Below are 14,020 nucleotides of genomic sequence, written 5' to 3'. Positions count from 1 at the left end.
TACGTGTTTTGGTCTATTTCTGTGCTCTCTATTCTGTTCCATTAGTCATTTGTCCATTCAGGTGTCACTACCATACTGTTTTAATGATTGAGGCTTTATAATATCCAGTCAAGCTGTTTCCCTCGGATTGTGCTGCCTTTTCAGAGTTGGAGAAGAAGGCTTAATCAGAGTCACACGTTTATCTAGCCTGGACTTAATTTTTCATGCCCACGGTTTGCAAATCCTCTCTGCCCTTGCCCCTGGCCCTATTCTCTTTTCTTCATCTTTGGTGAAACTTTTCCTTTCAAATGAAACCTTGTACGTAGATGAAGAGGATCGGCCCAGTGAAAGGTGGTGGGCACTGGAGACCTATGGTTTTGAAGGAGAGTCTGAAAATCACTGACTCATGTACTTACCATGCTGCTGCCTCATAATCTGCTAGAAAAGGCAGCAGTTCTTCTCAGCCACCGCAGTTAACATTACCTTAGCTCCTTCAACTGATTGGGTGAGGCCGACCCTCAGTATGAAGAGTAGTCTGCGTTATTCAGAGCCTACTGATTTAAATGTGAATCCCTTCATGGAAACATCTTGAATAGTGTTTGACCAAATACCTGGGTACTGTGGCTTAAGCCAAATCGACACAAAGTTAACCATCACACTGGGCAGACATTAACGGAACATAACTTCCCTGGTATAGCCATAAAGGAGAGGAAGGTTGCTGGTCTCAGCATTGTCACAATCTGGTCGGGTATAGCAGCTTGCACATGTAGGAGTAGGTGATGAGCTCACCCCGCAGGTGAGCATGAGGGGGTGGAGGGAGGGAAAGCTTCTCGGGGGAGTTGGGGGGCACAGTTAAACCGTGTCTTGAAGGCTTATTTCTGTATTCTGAGCTCCTTGGCACATAGCAGGTGCTCAGCAAATATTTGTGAGTGAAGTTGAGAGCCATGGAAAGAGGTGGAGTGAGACGGTGATAATCCTTGCTGAGGAGCTGAATGCAGTGGAGAGTGACTGACCCATTAGACAGTGAGACCAGCGTTGAGAAGGCCGGTGGCGGGGTGCAGAACGGACTGTAGGGGCTGACGGGAGGCTGGGGGAACAGTCTGAGTCTACTACATTCGGCCAGCCTGGCATAAATAGGCAGCTAATGAAGCCACTGGCAAGCCTAACTGGCGAGGGATGGAGAGGAGGGAGATTTGGGAGGCAGGACTGAGCGTTGAGGCTCCAGGCCTGGACCCCACACAGGAAGGGCTCTCACACACCCTTGTTTTACAGACGAGGACTCAGACCCAGAGGAGGCGAGCACTCTGACAGCATATATTGGACCAGAACCCAGGTCCTACCTCTGGTCCGGTGCTGTTCCCAGGCCTCTTGCTCTGCTAACCAACTGCTGCTTAGCGAAATTTTCAAGGTCATCCCAGCCTCTACGGTGGGAGGCGGTCCCAGGCTCCACACTCAGCGCCGCCTCTGGCTGCAGAGTCTGTGGGGATGGCAATGGGAGGAGCAGTCACCCGAGGCTTTCTCGGGGTGCAGTCTTCATTCTGGAGTGGCATCCTTATTTTAAGTAATTCACGTTGGAGGGAGGAAGTGACCGGGGAGAATGTGAAAATGAGTAGAACTTGCAAGATGAGTGTGACAGGAAGCAGGGAACTCGAACACTGACGACGAGGCACAGCTGTTATTTCTGCTCCTTTTTATAGCAACTCTAAGTCAGACTTTTCACACAAGGTAGGAACCCCTTCGCTCTGAGTGATTCCGGGTCCACACCCTCGGGAGCCCCAATGGGAGCACAGGAGGGTGGGTGCTGGGGACCCTGAGACCAGACCACCCAGCTCTGTGCAGAGACAGGATGGGCTTTGAACGAATGCCAGCCCTTCCCAGCTGCCTCTCCATGCATTGAGAAATGGGGTGCCTACCTCAGTCCTCCCTAAACCCAGGGACACCCACACCCAGACTGTTCTTCATGAGCGTCCATGAAGGCCAAGCGTTCATTTTCATAAGAATATGGACACCATCCCCTGAACGTGGAGAAATGCTGGCATCCTCCCTCCAGTCATTTTTCTTCTTTTTGGAGGCAGATGGTGTGCCCAGTGGCCCTGTGCCAGTGGGGACTGGGATAAGTGGCTGAGAGGTGGGGTGACAGAGCCAAATGATTGTGTCCTTTTCCGGGAGCTGCTGTTCGTTCTGAGGCCCATCAGCTGCTGTGAGGAAGGCCTGGAGGGCTGCGGGGGCCCACTGTCCCTGACACAGCCCCAGCCCGGCTGCTCGGGCCTCCACTTCCCCAGAGGTGCCTCCTTTGCAGGGAAACATCGTCGAAGGCTCTGGTGGAAAACAAACCATGGCGGGGGAGTGTATACAGATGAAGCTGTGAGCTATTAGCGCCTTGGCGTGCATCCGTTTATTTCTGTTGATGGGCGCTCAGCTCGGCGCTAAGATTTATTGTGGGAATCGGAAGAGCTGGCCTGCTCTTGCCAGGGCATCAGCCACCCTGGTTGGAGCTGGTGCAGCTCCGGAGGAATGAGAGAGGAGCCGAAGGACAGATGAGAGGGGGTCGGAGGCAAGACCTGCCGGGAACAAGGGTGGGAAGGGTGTTTCAGGAAAGTGACTGAGCACGTGGAGTCATGGCCACAAGGCATGCAGGAGAGAGGAAGTGGAGGGGGGCTCCATGGCTGGAAACCACGTGTCTGCAGGGCTGCCTGTCAGCACGTGGTGGTGGTTTCTCCGGCAGAGGGGACAGCCTGGATGTAGAAGCCATGGCGAGTCCTCAGTGGCTGTCCGTTGGCCAGGCTGGTACAGCCGTGGGACCATCTCCCCACTTCTCCCTTTCTTTTGGGACAGGAAGGAAGCAGGGACTGGCGTGGCTCTGTGATTAGGTCTGGCTGATAGGAAAAGGTGTAGAATAGTAGGATAGACTGCTGGGGCTCGGCGTTTTTTGTCCTTTCCTCTCTCCCTTTCTCCATCGTGCTGTCTGGAAAGCGGGCACCATGGCCGAGCTCGGACGGTTCTCTTGGGCTCTGAAACAATGTGCTGAAATGAGTGAGCAGCAAGAGCAGAGGAGACAAATCCCTGAGGCCCCAACTGTCACCATCCCACCTCTGGGCGGGCTAACTCGAGGTTGTGTGTGTGTGTGTGTGTGTGTGTGTGTGTGTGTGTGTGTGTTTTATGTGTGAGAGAAATAGACCTACGATTTTAGTGACTGTTATTTTGGGTTTTTTATTATACGCCACTGGACCTAATCCCAACAGAAACAGACCGCGTGCAGGGAAAGTGTGGGTAATTATCAGGATGTCAGTACAGTGATTGGCCAGGAGGTCTTAACAAAACAGGGAGGGAGGAGAAGCCAGGAGGTGGCCGGCACCTGAGAATGGGGGCTCCAGTCCTTGGGCAAACACAGCAGAGTGGCCTGGCGGGGGCAGGAGGTCTTTACGGGTGGAAAACAGAACGTTGTGGTGGGAAAGTGAAATTTCTGATTTTGCGGTTTCAGAGTTTGCTTGACAAGCTGTGGCCACGTAGGTGCTAACATTTCCTGCATGCCTCCGATGCAGCCCGAGCCCTTTTCAGTAACTGGCGCGCCTAGCCTCACGCCTCATGTAACGCTGGCAGGGGGTTTCTCGTATTCGCCTGTTTCATAAAGAAACCGAGGCTCAGAGAGGTCCAGAAACTTCACTGTGGGGACAAGTCTGGTCACTGGCTGGGTTGGCATTAGAACTCAGGCCCGTGACTCCAGGGCCCAAGCTCTTAGCCACGCCCACTCTCCTGCGGCATGGAGCTGGGGACCACCAGCGGGCAAGCGAGAGCAGCGAAGGCCTGTGCGGTGGCTGCTGGCTGCATCCTCTGGATGGACGTTCAAACCCCCCAGCATGGTGGCCCGAGATGAGGTGAGGGGGAAGGCGGTGCCGCATACCAGACATTGAGTTTACAGACCAGGCCGGGGAGAGGGTGAGGCAGTGGTGACGGGACCCTTGACAGGGTGTGGAGGAGCTGAGATCTGGACACGCAGGGGTGCACCAGCCCTGCCCCTGGTCCCTGGGGTTCAGAGGCTTGGAAGACAGCACAGAGTGTAGGGAGCCAGCACCCCGCAGCGTGGGTTAGATTGGGGCCGATGCAGACGCCCTGGGTTTGCATCCCATCTCCACCTCTCACGCGGTGTCACCTCAGACAAGTTTCCCAGCTTTTGTGCCTCAGTGTCCGCGTGCGTATGGCCACAGTGGTAGTTCCTGGCCTGAAAGACTGTGAAGATGAAATGGGCACTTTGTGCAGTGCCCGGCCCATGGTGAGCCCTCGGGACTGTTGCTGTTTCAGGGCTTCGTGGACAAGGTAAGGGCCTGAGACAGAGCGGAGCGAGGTGAGGAGAGGATTCCAGACGGACAAGGGGAAGCCACAGGCTTGGCCACACTGCCTCCCAGGGAGGGCTTGTCCTCCGGTCACCACGCTGGGCACGTCCCCGGGCCTCTCTCCTCAGCATTCTGTTTCTAATATAAGAAAAGACCCACCCTTCTAATGAAATGCCTGAACATCTCGGGCAGGGGCAGTGTTTTCCTCCGCCATGTGTCACCCGGCACCTGTACCCGGGCCATTGTCTAACAGTGTTTGTTGGATGATGGCACGAGCTGCCCCGGCCTTGCTAGCAGGTTCACTGCCCTCCTCGTCCTGCCAGGAGCCCCGTTTGCCAGCTCCGGGCCCGGGCCCTGCCCCGGCTGCCGACGCCGCTTGGCTCTGACTGTTCACGTTCTGTCTGCTCCTGGGGGGTCCCACCCTCTCGTTGCATGGCCAGCTATTTACTGCCTTGGGTCTGCAGTTATTATTAGACACCATGGAACCCAATCCTGCCAAGGGAGTTTTTATTAGCAAGTGTCATAAGGCTGGCATCTGTGTGTCTGTTTAGGAAAACTTCTGGTGAGGCTGAGGCAAGTATTAGGATGCCAATGAGTCTGTGAAAGGACCAGGCACCACTGGGCCTACAAACGTCTGGACGGTCACAGGCCGTGGGCAGGTCCAAGCTCTCTTCGGGTCTCAGCACCTGGTCACAGGCCGTGGGCAGGTCCAAGCTCTCTTCGGGTCTCAGCACCTGGTCACAGGCCGTGGGCAGGTCCAAGCTCTCTTCGGGTCTCAGCACCTGGTCACAGGCCGTGGGCAGGTCCAAGCTCTCTTCGGGTCTCAGCACCTCTGGGCCGGGAGGGGGCAGCTCCAGGTCCCGCGCCGGCCCAGCCTCTCGCCCTGCACTCTGCTGATGACATGCAGGGTGACGCTGGACCAGGCCTTTCATCTCGGGGGCATCAGGGTGTGGATCTGTGAAATGGAAAGAATGTTTCCTCACAGGGCCCAGCATGCCGCAGGTTCTTGTGGGAAGGACAAGAACCAGCAGATCTGACCTTCAGGACAGCGCTTGGGGTCGGTGTTAGAGAAGCTACATCGCTTGCCCAGATTCACAGAGCGAGTGAGCCGAGGAGCTGAGATCTGGATCTTGGTGAGTCTAGCTCCAAAGGTCATGCTATTTTCTCTGCGCCAGAAAGTCAAACAGCCTCAAAGAATTGCCACCTGCCCCAGGGTGTCTGGGAGGTTTGGGAAGGGAGGTGCACAGAAGAGAAGATGGGGCGAGGGCAGAGTTGGGGGGGAGAGGGGACACAAGGAAAGGACCACAGTGGCGCATTCCCTTGGGAGGAGCGCCAGGCAGGCTCTTCCTTTTTCCTTCGCGGTAGTTACATGGGTGTCTTCACGTTGTGATAACTCGTGGAGCTGCATGCTGAGATTTGTGCACTTTTCTGTGCATATGCTACACTTTTAAAAAAGGTTTTTAAAAAAGGAACTTTGTATCATACAGTTATGGAGTCCAAATGTATTTTTAAAGTTCATACTCATACTATTACATATGCAGCTGTCATCTGCATCTATTCAAATGACATTAAAAGTTACCTTTAAGAATCTGGAGATATGCGGGTAGAATTCCCAAGAGTCAGGGTCCACGTGCAGATCCCAGAAGTGAAATTCTGGGAATTGCTGACCTTCCTGCGGTTGACTAGCTCCTGACCAGGGAACCACCATGGGTCATGGGCCCTCCTGCTCCTGCCCAGCTAGAAGGCTGTTTTCTTCAGCTTCCCTTGTATCTAGATTGTCTACAGGACTTAGGTTAGCCAATGAGATGTGAGCAGAAGTGTTAGGTGAGGCTTCAGGGAATGTTCTTAAAGGGAGAAAGAGCAACCTGTCTTTATCTCTTCCTCCATCTTGTTAACTGGACTTTAGATGTGAAGGCTGGAGCTCTGGTTTCTCCTGTGTCACACAAGGACAAGAGCTACATCCTTGGGATAGTGGAGTAACGAGCTAGAAGGAGCCCAGATTTCCAAAGACTTTTTCAAATGGAGCCACTCCCTAACCTTGGATTGCTTCCTTCAGAACCGTGGTTGGCAAACTGTGGCTCGCGAGCCACATGCGGCTCTTTGGCCCCTTGAGTGTGGCTCTTCCTAAACCTTAGGAGTACCCTGATTAAGTTAATAACAATGTACCTACCTATATAGTTTAAGTTAAAAAAATTTGGCTCTCAAAAGAAATTTCAATCGTTGTACTGTTGATATTTGGCTCTGTTGACTAATGAGTTTGCCGACCACTGCCTTAGAATGTCTGTTACATGACTGAGAAGAAAATGTGTATCTATTACATCTTGTCATTTGGGGGATTTCTGTTTCTCAGAGCTGAACCTGATTTTAATCCATATTCCCCCCATGAAAGACACGGTGGCCTTTGCTTGTCCTCCTTGGGCCCCATGGTTAACCAAGGATCAGATGGGAACCCACCCTTTGACAGGCTGCAAGTCGAAAAGCCAAGAGGTCACACTCACCCCCACCTCCTGACATTAAGTCCCTACGTAAAAGCTGAGTGGTAACTCAAGTGGAATGATTTTATGGGGTCCAGGGAGTTGCCAACCACCTCTTCACATATGTGGTGCCTGAAATTCCACGTAGCCATGAGAATTTCTTCTCAAACACAAGTGAGTCGAGGAAGAAGTACAGCATATTACCATGAAGTCATTATCTTAGAAGCAGAGGCTGAGTTAGAGAATTTTAAAGATGAATGGGACCTCGGGGGCTCATTTAGCCCAGTGGTTTTCCAGCCCTCACATTCTGAGATGGTGCCTACGGGCTGCCATTTAGGCCAAGAAGGGGCATGAGGGGAGGACAGAGGACACGTGCTCCCTTTTGCTTTGGAGGCAAGTCTTCTATGCTGGGAACAATTAAAAACCACATCCCTCTTTATTTTATAGACTAACGTCCAAGGTTGCCAATAGGTTAATCAGGCCTGAGTTCAGAAGGCCCGTTAGTGGCAGAGCCAGACCTAGAATTAGGTTTCTGACTTTTAGGGCTGTGTTCTTTCCAGTGTTTCATAGTTCCTTGGTTAGCTTTAAGCTCACAGGCAACCTTCGGACAGTTAACCGTCAGACTTCCTGAAGGTCAGCTGCAGGCGTGTATTAAGGAGATGAGATAGTTTGGTGGGAGGACAGTGAAGGGCACATCTCCTCACTCCCTCATTTCTCTGTCATTAGCACTCCTCCGTCACAGCATCTGTGCTCCCTTAAAAGGAGGAAAGGGTAAATGCGTGGGAAAAAGTGCTGCTCTTTTATTTATTTATTTATTTATTTATTTATTAATTATTTTTATTGATTTCAGAAAGGAAAAGAGAGGGAGAGGGAGATAGAAGCATCAATGATGAGAGAGAATCATTGATCAGCTGTTTCCTGCATGCCCCCTATTGGGGATCGAGCCTGCAACCAGGGCACGTGCCCTGACTGGGAATTGAACCCACAACCTTTCAGTATATGGGACGATGCTCTCACCAACTGAGCCACCCGGCCAGGGCAGAAGCCTATACTTCAGATGGCAGAGCAGAGAATGGAAAGAACCAGGGTTCTAGAAATACTGATTAGCCAGTTGTGGGACCCACCCTTCCTCTAGCTTTTCTGATATGTGGAAAAATAAATTTCTCTACAGCTCCTGTTACTTTAGTCAAAAGATTTTAATTGACACACTGATCTTCAGGACACAAGAATTCTGGACACAAGGAACACAACCCACACTTAAGCTCAGTAGTCCCTGGTGGCAGGGGCATGTATGATGAGACAGCTGGCCAAACATGGAGGGCACTTCATGCAGGGAAACGCCATCCCGTGGTCTCCGGGCTGCACCTCAAAGATAAAGGAACCTGTGCGAACACCCTGACAGTGGAGAATGGGCTAACATGTTATGGTTTACTAGGCCTTTGCAGACATAATGCCTGAACGTGGGAATGACTTTTCCTGGGACTGTTTGGGTCAGTGGGTAGGACTTTTTGCACGGGGCTCTGTGTATCACATGGTGTGGGCCAATTCTGCTCATGCCTATTCATTTCTGTATGATGTGCACTTTCACGGCAACATCAGAGTCCTGTGCAACAGACACCGTATGCCCCCAAAGCTGGCAGAATTTACTATCTGGCCCTTTCAGAAAAAGCTTGCTGGTCTCTGGGGTACAGCACTGTCTACCAGACCTGTCAGTCATGACAATTTGGGCAAACCCACAACATAGCAAGCTAGGCTGGCATCTTGGTGACCACACTGTGGGTGTGCAGGCAGAACACACCAACCCTCTTATTTTTTGTGTATAAGTATTGACATTGTTGGATGACAAGACATTTTCTTTAATCCTGTTTCCACTAATGTCTATTTTAGCATCAGGTATGTGTTCCCCATTAGATTGCACTGAAGATGGGTGAGGGTGAGGTTAAGGGGATGGTCGCCTGTGGGTTTCCTTATGGTGCTCGGGGTGCAGTTCTAATGGTTGCGACCTTTCGTGCGGGCACAGAGGATAGATGCTTCAGATAAATTGCTCTTCAAATGGAGCACCAGAATACACATGCAAGCTATCGGAACCTTTCCCAGCAGCAGGGTTTTCAAAGGGAGGAAGAAAAGAGTGTTTTTGCACCAGGAACCTGTGGAGCAGGGGGAACCCCAGATCATAGCGGGACACTCATCCCCTTTCTCTTCGCAGGTACCCACTTGCAAAAAAAAAAGTGAGCCAAAGACAAGCTCGGAGGCCACCGGTGCTCAGTGGACCGGCCCTGGGTGACCATGCTTCACGGGGTTTCCATGAATATCAAACGGGTTGGGTGCTGAAGCTCTTACTACGGCGCCAGGTTTCGTAGGGCAGTGACCCTCGGCCTGTCCTCCTTGCCTCTCCCCTGGAAGGAGGCAGAGAGTTCACTCTCAGGTTGGTGCAGCAATGAGACCCCAGTGGGTGGGAGGCTGTGGCAGCAGGGAGGGTTAGATCTCTTAGGGGAAAGAAAGATAAGCCGCCACATGCATGTCTTTTCCGTCATTTCTCCCTCAAACTCTTCCCTACCAGCCTGCAGACGGATTTATCTAAAGTGCAGATCTGATCATATCGTTTCCCGACTTAACATCTTGCAAGGAATGGATCCCTGGATAAAATCCCAACTCCCCATGCTCCGGCTCCTGTCCACCCACCCAGCCGCCTCTCTCTAGCCACACTGAGCTGACTAGGCTACGTCTTCAACAGACAACCATTGCCCACATGTCCCCCTCTGCCCAGCACACCTCACCCCACTTCTTCACCCGGCTGGCTGTCCTTACCCATCACAATTCAGGTCAACCTCCTTACCATTCTGCCCACCTCCCCACCCCTAATATGGGTTAGACTTGGGAATACTTACCCCGCTATAGGGTATTGTCTGTTTGCCTTCTCCACTGTGCTTCAAACTCCTTGAAGGGCATAGATGATGGCTGGCTGGTCCTTGTCTCCTTGGCACATAATCCCTCAGTTGACACTCCCACCATGTCTACTGAATGCCTGGAGCTTCTATTGAGAACCTAGGATGGCGGGTTCTTTTAGTGAAATGACACGTGCTTTGCTGTGGCCATGGCACTAGCGTTGGGAAGCTCCCCTGGTGCTTTAGGGGGTGACCATAGTGGAACCCTCATCCCTTTTCCCTTCTCAGGTACCCAGGGCGCCGTAAGCATTTCTAAGCAGCTGTGTTTATAGGGCATTCTTTTGAAATGCTAGCATTGTATAGGCCAGTGGTCGGCAAACTGCGGCTCGCAAGCCACACTCGGCTCTTTGGCCCCTTGAGTGTGGCTCTTCCACAAAATACTGACTTCTGCGCATGGGCCACGAAGTTTCAGTCGCATTGTACGTGTGCGTCCACACATGGTATTTTGTGGAAGAGCCACACTCAAGGGGCCAAAGAGCCGCGTGTGGCTCGCGAGCCGCAGTTTGCTGACCACTGGTATAGGACACCACCTGAACATGTCCAGGGCTGGCCCTGGAATGGAAATGACAAACATTCTCTTGGTTGAATTTGTCAGTGTTTTTCCTCGAAGGGCAGAACCTGATCCCAGTGTTTCTAACTCAGGGCTCAGCCTTGACAGTGAGCGAAGGAGACCCCAGGTCCATTTTGGCTACCATGTCATCTAAACGTGTTCTGAGTGACCTTATTATAAACAGTGTCACTGTGGCTGGCTACCTGTGGGAGTCTGACATATCCATGGCGGACATGAATCTTTCTGCAGAGGAGGATGTGAAACTAATATAAAATAATATTGAATGCCAGCTATAATTGAAAAATAAAGTAAAAACAGAAAAAGAAAATTAAAAAAATAATAAACCTATAGAAAGGAGGAAAAAACAGAGGAGGCTGTTTCTCAGGTTGGAGATGTGAAGGCCAAAGGTGACTTCATATCTATGGTCAGGATTATTTAATGTTATTTGGAACGCAGTTGGTACTTCGTAAGGCAACTGAACAAGGGGTTTAAATTACAGTTCTATTTGGTAATAGTAACTTATTGAACACAAGGCTGATGAAGTAGAGTCCAGTGTCTGCAGTTGACCAGGCCACGGCAAACCCTGGCTCTCTGGTTGTCAAGGGGCATTTCTGTTTAGTGACTGCAAAACCCTCTCATCACAGGCAAAGCATCCCCACCCCAGAAGTCAGCCTCTTGAAGCTTGCCTTGTTAACACCAATATAAGGAGGCACGAAACAGCATGATGTACTTATCACAAACTCCTTGAGTACGTGGGTGGAATGTCACTTACATAATCTGGCCATCTGACACAAAACCTGGCTTTCCTAAACCGGCAGAAACCTCTGAGGTCTTGGGTAAAAAGGAGCCTTTCCATTTTATATCGGAGACAGTGTGCACAGCATGAGCAATGCCCATCAGTTATCAGCAATTTAGCAGCTTGTGCCAGTGTTGACATGTGTTCTTGGCTTAATTGTGCGTGAGCTTGTGTTTGAAACAATGACGCAGCTGTCCCCATTCCTGGCAATTAGGATGTAAAAATGGTGTTCGCTGACTCTGGCATTGCGATAGCTTATGCATGTGTTTACTCCTTTGTTTGCGAGGCTTGCTGAGTGTTTGCTGCAGTTCTACAATCAGTATGTGCTTTCGGCTTCAGATGGAACCAGATCCATATTAATAGCAACAACGGGGACTGCAGACCTCCGTGTTTCAAGATCTTGGGGTCTGACCCACCCCAGATGCTTGTGTTTGTGTGCATGTTAAGTAAGATGCTTCTTTGACTGGCTGTGAAGACAGTCAGATTTAAAACACCCTCAGGATTAGAAGGGCAGCGTCAGCAGAGGTGCGCTGGACAATGCTGATCGTTTGCAGAGAAGCAAGTGATCCAAATCCATCCCACACAGCAGACTGCCGCGAGGTTCTAACTGTGCGAATGTCAGCATCGGTCTTCTTCACCGCTAACTCAGGCGGGTGACCTGGCCATAGAGAAGTCAGTGCCAGGGTTCAAAGCTGTTACTTTCCCTGAACTATTTTGGCTCTTGGCTCAGTGGGCTTCTTTCGATTAGACTAGCCAGATAATGATAGTAGTGTTGGTGAGGGTGGGGACCAGTTCCTATTAGGTCATGGCAAGTCTGGAAAAATAACTTATATTTTGGAAAACTGTTCAGTAGTAGTCACTAAAGCTCAACATATGCACATTCTATGACCCCAAAATTTCATTTTTAAATACCAATACCCAGCAAAAGACATGCACTAGAAGTTCATGGCAGGAACTACCCACATGTCCATTAACAGAAGAATGGGTGAATAAGTTATGTGCAGTCCAACAGTGGCATACTCTACAGCAATAAGATGGAACCTACTCTAACGGTATCTATAAACTATCTAAACTGTAACACATAGGCTAGTGTTCTATCCCTATGAAACAAATGACCACAGACTACAAACGACAAAAGTAGGGCTGAAAATAAAACACATTTACCAGCTCACAGGTGTGTAGGCCTTAAATCTAGGCACGATGTAGCTAGGTTCTCTGCTGAGCGCCTCACGAGCTGAAGTTAAGGTGTGGGTGGCTGGATCTCAGGATCCTATCCAAGTATGAAAGGTCCAAACCTGTAGAGAATTTTTTACGAGTTTATTTGAGTCAATTGCTGGGAAACAAAATGCTCCAGAGAATGGCCGTTTTACAGCTTATTTTATATATTAGAATCAAAGAAGGAGATGTAAGGGGGGTTACATGAAATCCATTGGTGGTAGAGTGAAACGAAGAGATAAATACTTCTCTTACGTTGGTGGGTATAGGATAGTTAACAATATTTACAGCACATAGAGATGGTATTTGGGGGAGCAAGATAACAACGAGGGGTCCTGTGGCCTCTCTGGTGTGGTGGGTGTACCCTGAGCAGTCTGGAAAAGGAAATTACTCTGACATTCTTAGACAATAGACAGGGTCACTTAAAAAATAAAGATTGATTTTTGTCAAGGAAGTAACAGGCCTAGGATGTGACTGCTGCCGTGGCTCACTTTTAGTTAAGAATCTTTATGTTCAGACCATCCTGTGTGGTTCCTTTCGGTCTCTGAGTCTGTAAGGCCCCCACGCAGGCCTCCCCTGAGCTTGCCAGGGTTAGTATGTGGCCCCTTTTCACTCACAATCCTCTTCCAAGCTCCTTCAGGTTGTTGGCAGAATTCAGGGTCTTTTGTGATTGGAGGACTGGCTCTCATTACCTGCTGGCTGTGGGCCAGGGGCCCATCTAGGCTCCTGGAGGCCAGCAGCATCTCTTGCGTGTGGACCCCTCTGTCTTTGAAGCCAACAATGTAGAACTTCCCTCGTGTCCGTCCCCTCATACTTCCAATCTCTTTCTTCAAAAAAAGCCCAGGGCTCATGTGATCAGGTCCATCGAGAACGATCTCCTCAAACACGGGGCCTTAATCACATCTGCAAAAGGACGCTACAGCAGCACCTAGATGGATGCCCGATTGACGAATGTTTGAGAAGGTGTGTGTACAAGAGAGGCTGATGGAATCTTGGGGGCCATCCTAGAAAACTCACAACATGTCACACACAACATGTGCATGAATCTCACAATTGGTGGTGAGTAAAAGTCAGATATGAACGTATATGTAATGTATGATGCCATTTGGATAAAATACAGGAACAGGAAGCACTGATCTTTGGAGCTAGAAGTCAAATAGTGGTTACCATCGAGTCCATGGTAACTAGAAAAAGAAAGGAGGGAGTTTGGGGCAGGGGGCTGATATGCTTTTGTTTCTTGGTCTTTGTCCTGGTACATGGGTGTGTTCAGCTTATGAAAACACAGCAAGCTGTATATTTTCAGAATAATCTGGATTTATTACTTTCAAATAGATTCTGCCCCCCCTCCCAAGGAAGTATGCATCCAAAGACAACTATCAGAGTGGATATCTGATGAGGGTGGAGAATGAGGAGGAAAATAAAGAAACAAGGGTACCTTGCCTGGAGAGATGATGATTCATGAACTCTGCAGGTGAGGGCCAGCTAGGTAAAAAATGGGAACTCTGCCAACTGGGACCTGTGTGGGACCTGCCACAGAATTTGTGTTGCCCAGGGTAAAGTGAAGTGAGGGCCTCCTTGTTCAAAAAACTTATCATGAATTGGAAGACAGCAAGAGTGGACCAGTAAGCCAAGAGTGGGGTAAGAGTAGGCACTGGTCCCACCCCAGGGACCCAGCCCTGCCTTGATGTGTGGGAGAAAGAGCCACATCTCTGATTCCAAAGACTTCTTGG

The sequence above is a fragment of the Myotis yumanensis genome, unplaced genomic scaffold, assembly GCF_028538775.1.
Source record: "Myotis yumanensis isolate MYYU_CA2020_CCGP unplaced genomic scaffold, mMyoYum1.0.hap1 SCAF_7, whole genome shotgun sequence".
Taxonomy (NCBI): domain Eukaryota; kingdom Metazoa; phylum Chordata; class Mammalia; order Chiroptera; family Vespertilionidae; genus Myotis; species Myotis yumanensis.
Note: the sequence above shows the minus strand (reverse complement) of the source record.